This window comes from Capsicum annuum, chromosome 1 (assembly GCF_002878395.1).
Source record: "Capsicum annuum cultivar UCD-10X-F1 chromosome 1, UCD10Xv1.1, whole genome shotgun sequence".
Classification (NCBI taxonomy): domain Eukaryota; kingdom Viridiplantae; phylum Streptophyta; class Magnoliopsida; order Solanales; family Solanaceae; genus Capsicum; species Capsicum annuum.
The window spans coordinates 172,262,774-172,273,355 of NC_061111.1; positions in this window are offsets into that span (position 1 = coordinate 172,262,774).

Consider the following 10,582-nt stretch of genomic DNA (forward strand, 5'->3'; position numbering starts at 1 on the left):
ATCAAAGAGCGGCGTGGTCCGTGTGTACAATCACTTTCATTCCTAGAAAATAAGCCTAAAATTCTCAAAAGCATACACCATCGGTAACAACTCTTATTCCATAACCGTATAATTACGTTGAGCATCATTTAATGTCTTGCTTTCATAATAAATTGGGTGGAACAACTTCTCTTTTCTTTGGCCCAAAACCACACCAAGAGCAACATCACTTGCATTATACATTAATTCAAAAGGTGATGACCAATCCGGAGCTACTATGATAGGAGCCGATACAAGGAGTTCCTTGAGGCAATTAAAAACTTTTACACAATCATCACCAAATTCAAATTTTGCCTCCTTTTCAAGAATCTTACACAAAGGATGAGCGATCTTCGAGAAAACCTTAATGAAATATCGATAGAACCCGGCATGACCAAGAAAACTTCTAACGCCCTTCACAGAGATCGGTGGAGGTAACTTAGCAATCACCTCAACTTTTGCTTGATCCACTTGGATGACCTTTTCCAAAATTTTATGGCCTAGAACAATGCCTTCCTTGACCATGAAATAACATTTTTCCCAATTCAAAACAAGATTAGTCTCCACACATCGTTTAAGGACTTAAGTGAGCGAGGCAAGAATCAAATGAATCCCCAACCATGGAGAAGTCATCCATGAAAACCTCCATTGTATCCTCTACCATATTGGTAGAAATGGACAACATGCATTGTTGGAACATGGCCGGCGCATTTCATAACCCAAAGGGTATACGCTTGAAAGTAAATGTGCCATAGGGACAAGTGAAGGTGGTTTTTTTCTTGGTCTTCCAAGGCGATACAAATTTGATTGTACCCCGAGTAACCATCAAGAAAGCAACACCAACCTCGACATTTGATCCATGAATGTCATGGGAAAATGGTCTTTCTCGGTCCATAAGTTCAATGTGCGATAATCCATACACACTCTCCAACCCGTGACCAGGCGCATAGGTACAAGATCATTATTCTCATTCGGGACCACCGTTATGCCACCCTTTTTAGGAACAAATTAGACCAGACTCACTCACGTGCTATTTGAAATTGGGTAGACAACTCCCTCATTAAGCCACTTAATGATTTACATCTTGACCACCTCTTGCATCGGTTGATTTAGTCATCTTTAGTGTTCGACACTAGGAACATGATCAACATTTAGCTTGATTTTATAAGAATAAATTTCAGGAGGGATGCCTATAATGTCCGCGATAGTCCACCCGATAACATGAATGAACTTTTTCACAATTGATTTCAAGGCATCTACTTGACAAGGTTCAAGATCAACCGCTACAATGATTGGCAATGTATTATTCTCACCCAAGAAAACATATTGGAGATGGGATAGTAATGGCTTAAGTTCGATTTGAGGTGGTTCAATAATAGACGGCTTTGTGGGCGGACTCTCATGGTTTTTCAAATTAAGATCCAATTTGACCGGTTTCTTCATGTAAGATCCAAGACCCGTCAATGAAGCTACCACCTCATCATATTCTTCAACCACCTCACTTTCAAAGTTCCACAACACACCCACCAAGGGGTCATTCACAAGATTCATTTCAACGATGTTAGCTACCTCATCATCAACCACATTATTCACCGAAATAACTTGTAAGTTCATAGTTTGCTTCATGGACTTTCACACATTGAAGGATACTTCTTCATTGTTTACCTGAAATTTCATCTCCCTATATTCCGCATCCACTAAGGCCTTTCCGGTAGCTAAGAATGGTCTACCAAGAATGATTGGGACCTCATGATCAATCTCACAATCAAGAATAACAAAGTCGGCCGGAAATATAAACCGGTCAACTTTCACCAAAGTATCATACAGGCTTTTTGATTGAACGATATGCCATTAGAAGCTTCATAGTGGTAAGCTTAGGAGCACCCAAGCCTAACTTTTGAAACATGGCAAATGAAATCAAATTAATACTTGCCCCAAGATCACACAATGATTTTCCAAATTTATAGACTCTGATTGTGCAAGAAATGGTAAATACACTTGAATCTTCTTTCTTCACCACCATTGTGATAGACATTATAGCACTACAATTGTGGGTTACCTCAATTGTTTCAAAATCCATGACTCGCTTCTTTGTAACCAAGTCCTTCATAAATTTAGCTTAATCGGGCATTTCTTGTAAGGGTTCTAGAAATGGAATATTCACCGATAAATTGCTAAACTTTGTAAGAAACTTCTTGAACTTGGTATCATCATCCTTCTTCTTGAGCCTTTATGGGAATGGGGAAGGAATTTTGATTTGTGGCAATGGAACAATTGGAGTTTCATCCATTTTTGGAGTATCATCTTCAATCATCTTCGGAGTTTTCTCACTTTCAACATTTTCTTCAACTACCGACTGCTTTGAAATAGTGAAGGTACAAGTGTTCTTACATATATATTTACTGATTTCACCAAGATTGTAGAAGACATGACAAAACTAACTTCCTTTTTTATTTGAAGTGTCGTTTTATTTTTCGGACAAATGAGTCCATTGCATACAAATATTGTAATGCTAGTATCTCAAAGAAGTGGGCTACACATAGGCAAGGGTTATGGAATGAATATTTTGACCCAGCAAAAAGCAAAAATGAGATTATTAATAATGTACTATCTGGTATAACTAAAGATCAATGGGCTAGTTTTGTTGCCTACCACCTGAAACCATCAACAATAGTAAGCTTCAAATTATGTTAGTAAGTTTGTTCTTATCGCAATTAAATAGAGATGAAAATTCTAAGTTGTATTTGTTTTATCGACAGGAGCTTTGTAGAAGAAATAAGAAAATTCAGCGGAAGCAAAAAATGCCACACACTGGTGGTTCAAAAGCTAACTCAAGAAGACGATATGAACTAGTACAACATTAACTTAATAATTTTGCTTTATCTTTATTTAAATTATTTTAGGATAATATTTGTAAACTATAATACATTCTTTCTTAATTTCTGGAAACTGGAAAAGCTCCTAGTCGTGGACAAATGTTTATTGAAACTCATAAGAGAAAGAATGGATCATTTGCGAATGATGAGGCTCGAACAATAGCGGTGAGTATGGCATCAATGCATCTTTTTAATTAATTTCATTGTTACTGTATAATTTTCTTCATCTCAAATCTCATTATTTTTTGCTTACTATTTGATATTATATGCTTGTAGGAACGAATTGAATTGCATATGACTCAGTGTAACATCAATGAGTTAGAAGTTTCCCCAGGAGATATTATTGGCAAGATGTTAGAGGAAGAGCACTCCAGAAGAGTAAAATGTATGGGTATGGGAGCAGCTCCATCAAACACATTCGTAAATATCAAACGACGATGTAGCGAGTTGAGCATGTCTTCCTCTAGCTATGGTGAATCATCAACAACTTCTACCTATTTGCATCAAAAGGTTGCGCGTTTGGAGTCCCAATTAGAAGTAACCCTGATTGCGTTGAAGAATCATATTATATCAAAGAAAGGAGGGATTCCTGAAGAGTTTGCTGGTTTGTTTGCTCCCCAACCACAGGGAAGCAGTAAATATACTTTGTACTTATTTTGCTAGAACATATTCTGACCAGATTACTAATATTATACTTCTTTGTGATATCAAAATGAAACAGCCTCTGCCTGAGTAATTTTGTTAAAAATTAAAGTCTATGATTGAGTTTATGATCGATTATATTCAAAGTATGGACTTAGTTCTTGATTATACAAAGGAGGGTATAGTTATTTTCCCTCTAGATGTCTCAAATTCTTTCTCTGTTTCTTTTGATTAGCTATGGAATAGGTAGTTCAAACGTGTGAATTTTTTTTATTCTATGCTCTGACACAAGATAGTTTTCTGGTTTGGTATTTTTTGTACTCACCAATCAACCTTGTTCAATTGTGTAAATTTTAGAGGCTAGAGATAGGAGCTTTGCAGAAACATTACTTTGGTGATTTGTATTGACTACCAATTTTTTTTAACTATGTCAGCCTGCTGAAGCGGAGGAGAACGAACCTATTTCACTGGTGGATGTAAGAGGCTCGTCACCTAATAACAACACAAACCATCAATCAAATGCTTAATGTTTTCTTCGTGGACAACATAATTCTTTATATGGCTTTGAATTTGTAATGTTTGTCTAGACGTGTTTACCATAGTTTAGTTTGATGTTCATTCCCTACTTTAGTTTGATGTTTCAGTACTTTCATTAGTTTGATGTTTAGTACCTACTTTAATTTAATGTTTAGTACTTGCATTAGTTTGATGTTTAGTACCTCTTTAGTTTGATGTTCAACACCTACATTAGTTTAATGTTCGGTACTTACATTATTTTGATGTTTAACAATACATACTATAATTTGATGTTCAGTACCTACATTAGTTTGATGTTCAATAATTAAATATGTCATAAATGTGTTCATATGGAACTAAACCTAAGCAGTTACCGCAAATCTTGATTTCTACCATTTACTTATTCTCAGCGCTCTGAGATATCATAAAGTTTCCTCTTAGCTACCATCTAAGTTGGTTCCTACGATGACTATAACTGTCCTTGCATGAAACCTACTATCCATGTTTCTTGGGAAATGTTGATCAAAATTCTACAGATGAATACTGTGCTACAGCAGTACATGTTACTTGTAACTTCATTGTACTTGCAGAACTACTGTCATTATTAGTTCCTGTCTGTTCTATACTCAAAAAGTCAATGAGAATTCTGGTCATATTCCGATCATGTAAACTAACATAGGAAAAAGTAAAGTCAAGTTCAATATTTTCGGTTAAAGACACATATCAGCAAACATCTATTTAGGGTGCACGCAAGGTTTCTAACAGGCAGGGATTTCCCAAACCTCAGAGCTATTTGAAATTTATGTCCCGTGCATGGATTATTATCAATTTTCTGATGCATATGGATGAGATATTTTCTGTTTGTATGCAGCTTAAGACTTGTTTTTTAGCTAACACGATGTTACAACATTGATATAGAGTACATGAATTGATCTGCAAATGCAAGCTGCACAATATATAAACAGTGTTGTTCATTGAGTGCCACCACATATGCAAACTACTAAACCATTGAGTGGTTTCGCTCAGTGTCTTAAAGAAAAGCAGGGACAGTTCCGTGGAAATCTCTCAGGAAAGCGTGTTAAGTATACTGGCCGAACTGTTATATCTCCTGATCTAAATTTAAGAATTACAGAGGTCTGGTATAGAATGTTTAATCTCTATTAATCATTTAATTTCACTACGAGGGGAGAATCACAAATACATATGCAGGTTGCCATTCCAATTCTGATGGCTCGAGATGAATGCAGCCCTTATAATACTGATGGTGATGAGATGAATATGCATGTGCCATAAACAGAAGAGGCAAAGGTAAATTTACTTCTTCCTTCCATCTTTACTTGACATATGTGGATAACGAGTAAAGCGCTAGTGTTTTGATTTAGCTAGACAAGCCTTTGAATTAATAGTAATGGTTAAAAGAGAAGTCCAGTTAAGAAAGACCGCATTGGGGAAAATGTCAACCTTTTGGGGGTGGACTATTACAGAAATATGATCAATACTATCCAACTGATACAAAATCTATTTTGACTAATATTTTCACTTGTATTCAAATTTAAAAGAAGTAATTTGTAACTGATATTGATTCGCAACCAGTTCTCCTTCCTGGATCACCAGTGGTATGTAACTGAGATTGATTTAACTTTCTACTCTTTTCCAAAGCGAGGGAACTTTTTTTCCCCTTTATACTCTTCCTTTTTGTGATTGGTACTCTTCTTTCTTGTTAGGGATATTTTTCCTTTTCTCCTTTCTACTCTTTTCTCTTTTGTGATTGATACTCTTCTTTCCTGTTAGGGATACAGTATAGATTTGCTTATTCCACTGTCAATAGTGTTGTCTATCTGAAAGTCCAGTTGCGTATCAGAATGGCGTCGTCTTAAAATCATGACGACATCCCCTCCAGCTTATTACCTGAAGTTATTTTATTTGATCTATAGGCATATTTACAAGATCGAAGAGAGGATTTGGTTATGCTTCTGACTATTTCAGTGAAGTATCTTCTCTTCTGTTCTTTTATTTGAGACTTTTTCTTAAGGCTTTCTAAGTTCGGTCAGGGTTTTTTCATCTATGTGTTACTCATAATACATTTGTATTTGAAAGTTTCCTGAGTTATAACAGGAAATCTGGAAAGTGGGTCTTCCAAACTCTTGTTCAATGATATTTTGTTGCAAAAATATCACAGAAATTGTGTTTATCTCACTATCTATCCTCTAACTGTGACCAAATCAGGCTATGAAGAAATATTGAACTTGTCTTTATGTGATGCAATCGTATTAAATAACCAAACAGCTTACCTGGTCTTATAAATGAAGCTTTATGCATCTTGAAGAAGTATTACATCATCTTATGAGGACATGTTCTTCGAAGGAACTTAGAAAATCTATTTTTGTTCTTGATTTTTTCAAGTTAAAGATGTTCTAAATACTCTTTCTGATACACAATTTAGTTTTATATGGTATAAAATGTGGGATCTCATACGAAAGTATTTGTTGAAGCGAGAAGTCAGGATAGGAATCGTTTCACCATTCACTGTATATAATTTTACTTGTAGGATATGTTGAGCCTAGATTTTGATTAGCATATCCTTTTTTTAGCCTTTTTCTTTCGCAAGAATATATGGACTATCATCGAAATTTTCCTCTCAACTTGTGACAAAGATGAGTTAGGACACTGGTTAGGTTGAGTCAAGTCACATTTTTACTGTCTACTGGTCAAGAAATGCCCCTGTTGCAGAGTTGTTTTCTCTGTTTCAGTAAAGGTATCATCAGAATTTAGCTTAGTGCGTCGATAATTGGCTGCTAGAATTTACTAGGCCAAGTAGGTCCTAAAATCATGAAGATTGGAGATGTCATATAGATAGAAACCAAGACAGACGGAGCTGATGGATCCTTGGTTTTAATCAAGCAAGGAGCTGAGGCTGAGTTCATTTTTAATTATTCTCTATTGTGTTTCTACAGGACTTTCCTGTAATATAAAGATTTTGTGGTTAGGTGCGTGTCTTTTGTGAATGTTTGCTTCTCGAATTCCTAGAGCTTTGGATGGTGTCTTGCTGGACACTTCATAAATTTCATTATCATGTTCATGGCAAGTAATATATAAAAAAAACCCTTAGAGCAAAGATGGTTGAAGTCCTAAACTGTTGGATGCCACGGTGAAGCGGCTCCACTGCAATGTCTACTTTGTTTGAGGGGCATCAACTCTCTTTGGAGTACCTGGTGAGAAATTTTTGAAGCTTTATGTTGATATTGAATTTACAGGCTCCCACATGCAGTTCTGTGATTAATTTAATATCCTCCACAACACTGCTGAACTGTTTGAATATCTTTGGCAAGTTCCAAGTCACCCAAATGTGTGAAGATAGATTACCAAGGAATAGGAGAAGGGCGTTTATTTGAATTACTTCTTACTTTTTTTTATGAAGTGTGTTGTTACTCCCTTAATACAGATATAACGGTAATGCAGCATTTAGAACTTGCATAGCAGTTTGAATCCTGTGTCACTTAAGACTCTATTACAGTTGTGAAATAAGTTCCAAATTTGTAGTAAATGAAATCCATTCATACATCCAACATAACCAGGAAAGCAAACTATTAAAGCTTAATGTCAAGTGACATCACTTGCTGCTGCCATCACCAAATAAATACCCAGTAAAGATCCACCACCAGGCGCTGCTTGGACCTTGGTCGAACGCCTTTCCGTTAGAATATTGCCGCAGTTCTGGCCATCAGCACAGAAATAGTTGTTTGTGTTGCTACTATGAATGCCTGCTGAAACATTCTTGGTGTTATCCACAGGTTGTGAATCAGCAGTTGGATTTGGGGCAGGCTCATTACTTGGAACCTTTTCCACATTGCGAGTAGTCTGAGCCCAAAGAACTCTAACCTCCCCCAGCACTCACTTCGTGACCCATCCTTAATGATTGATTAACAACTTTTGTATCAATCTATAAAGGGAGAGACAGGGGAGAGGGTTACTTCTTACTACAACTGGTGGGATCGCAAAGAAAATCTCTTAGCTTGAAAGACCCTGAAAAGTATTAAGTTATGTTCAAAAGAGTTGCTGAAACAGATTGTGAAAATATATGTGCATTTGGCAGGAGGTGATACTGAAATATCTTTCCAGTTGCAATTACAAGGCACGGTCTATTATAGAATGAGCAAATATTTAATGTTGCAGCTGATGTCCTTAGGAGTATTGGTGATAATACGGACCAGTTTAATCAATCTCATCTAACTACAGAAATGTTGATTCTCGACACTGAATTGAAGGCAAAAACCAAAGAGTTTATTCGGTCCCATGAACTAAAGAAGCATGGGAAAGATTTAAATTTGCAAAGCATAAAAACAACAATATAAACAACTGATGCTTCAATGTGGATTGAGTAGGGATTTCTTATTTTTTGCATTTACCTGATCATTTTATATTAATTTCAAGTGATCAATGATAGACTTGTGTTGGCAAAACTAGAAAATCATGTTCTTTCATTTCTGCGTGGGATAGTTTTTTTTTTCTCGTCAGAGTCCAATAACCATAGTAATTTATATGACCACCACCATGTAAACGAGGGAATATTCTGAAATGGTTCAAGAAAAATATATTTGTAAATAGTATAGCTTGTAGATATGTGGTGCAAAATGATAAAAGTCGTGAATTTAAATTGGATATCACTTTCCAATTATACTGTATCACTCATCGTTTATCTAAGAAAAGTGTTCCAATATTGGGCTCGTGCTTGCACAGGCCATTACTTCCTAGTAGTAGTAATAAGAGAAAAAAAAAAGTTTGGTCAGAACTTTAGGTGGATATAGGATATAACTTTTGTTGTTCCCATTTTAGATAAAAATAAAATCAAATAATAACTAAGGGGATTGAACACAACCATGAGGTCAATAAAACTTTTACAAGTCCCTCTACTTCACTATACCAATAATACACTTTGTTTATGGACTCTCAAATTATAATTCTTATATATTTACTAGATTTCTCTATATAAATACTATATCCACATAAAAGTTACTGGGTTCCCGGGACTCGGGCCCCTAAATCCTCCCTTGGTCAAAACCTATTCCTTAAGATTTGGCCGAGAGATCGTTCATAAGCTCAAATGCAATCTAAAGTTAGAATGCTTTTCTGAATGACAATAGTAATTCATAAATCACAATTAATAAGAAATGTGTCTCTAAAAAGTTTGATAAAATTATTAGTCGAGGTAATATTCGATCAGTTTGCCAAGATTTTGACCCGATATGAAATCACGAATGCTCGATCTAGTGGTATTTTTATGGGGACTCTATTTATCGCTGGAGGATCCCTATTCATGATCACTGTAGTTCCTTTTGGGGCCATTTTAGGATGGCCGACTATAGGCGATAGGGTAGGGTGGGTGGTGTCGCTTTTTGTCCAAGCTTCCTAACCGCGCGCGAGTCGGGCTTAGAGAGTGTGAAACTCGTTATTACCTCGTAAGGGCTATGATACCATATCCTGTTACACAAAAGCACCACTTTCTCTGTAAGGTTGTCACACAGCTGCAACCTAGAAGAGCAACTCGCTCATTAGTGTTCTCAAACAAGATAAGCAAATCATCTAAATAATGTGGCAATATTCATCTTTTGTTAATCGAGCCAAATAATATCAAATTAATCATATTCAAGAATTATTATATTGTATCTTTATTTTTATTTTATAACTCAATGGTATTACTTAATAATATAATTTGATTTTTAGTTTATATTTATTTATACAAGTATAGAGCCCATAGCCTGAAACTATTAATAAGAATCAGAATTGCCCTAACATAAATTAATAGAGGAAAAAGGTATTTATTGTCTCAAATATATAATTATTATTCCTAAATATTATTTTTTAATTTGAAAATAATACATCAAAAAAATTCTTAGCCTTTTTGGGTTCAAAAATTGAAAATTTACCAAATATTCTCATCACTATATAACTCTTTAATAACAAGAAAAGAAATATCATATAGTAAAAATTAATAATTATCACAAAATACTTTAAAATTTTTGTAATTAATATTAATATACTCATTAAAAGTATCATACGGTGGTAGAAACACGAAATTAAAGCACAACTCCCTCTTCCGTAAATTCAACTGTAGAAGAAATTAGGTTTATCAAAATTCTTACCTTCTGTTTAGATTTTCTTGGTTTGAAGTACTCTCCATTCTCTAATCTTTGTTTGATCATTCACTTTATGAACAAACATATATACATGAAGTTGTTTTGTGGGATTCCTCATGAATTCTTTTTGTCTCTTAGTTTCTAGAATTAATTTGATTTGAAAGATCACTTTGAAGTTGTTGAAGTACATTGCAAGTACAATAAAATCTGAAGATGGTCTGGGTACTTCTTATTGAGCTATACTCTAAGCTATTTATGTTAATTTTCTTATTACTTTTCTATAGATAAATCGTGGATTAGACAGTCACAAAACTCCGATGAATACAAACAAGGTTTGAATAAATTTCTTGATTTTGCATTCAAGAATGCGGCTGTGGAAGATACAATTAGGTGTCT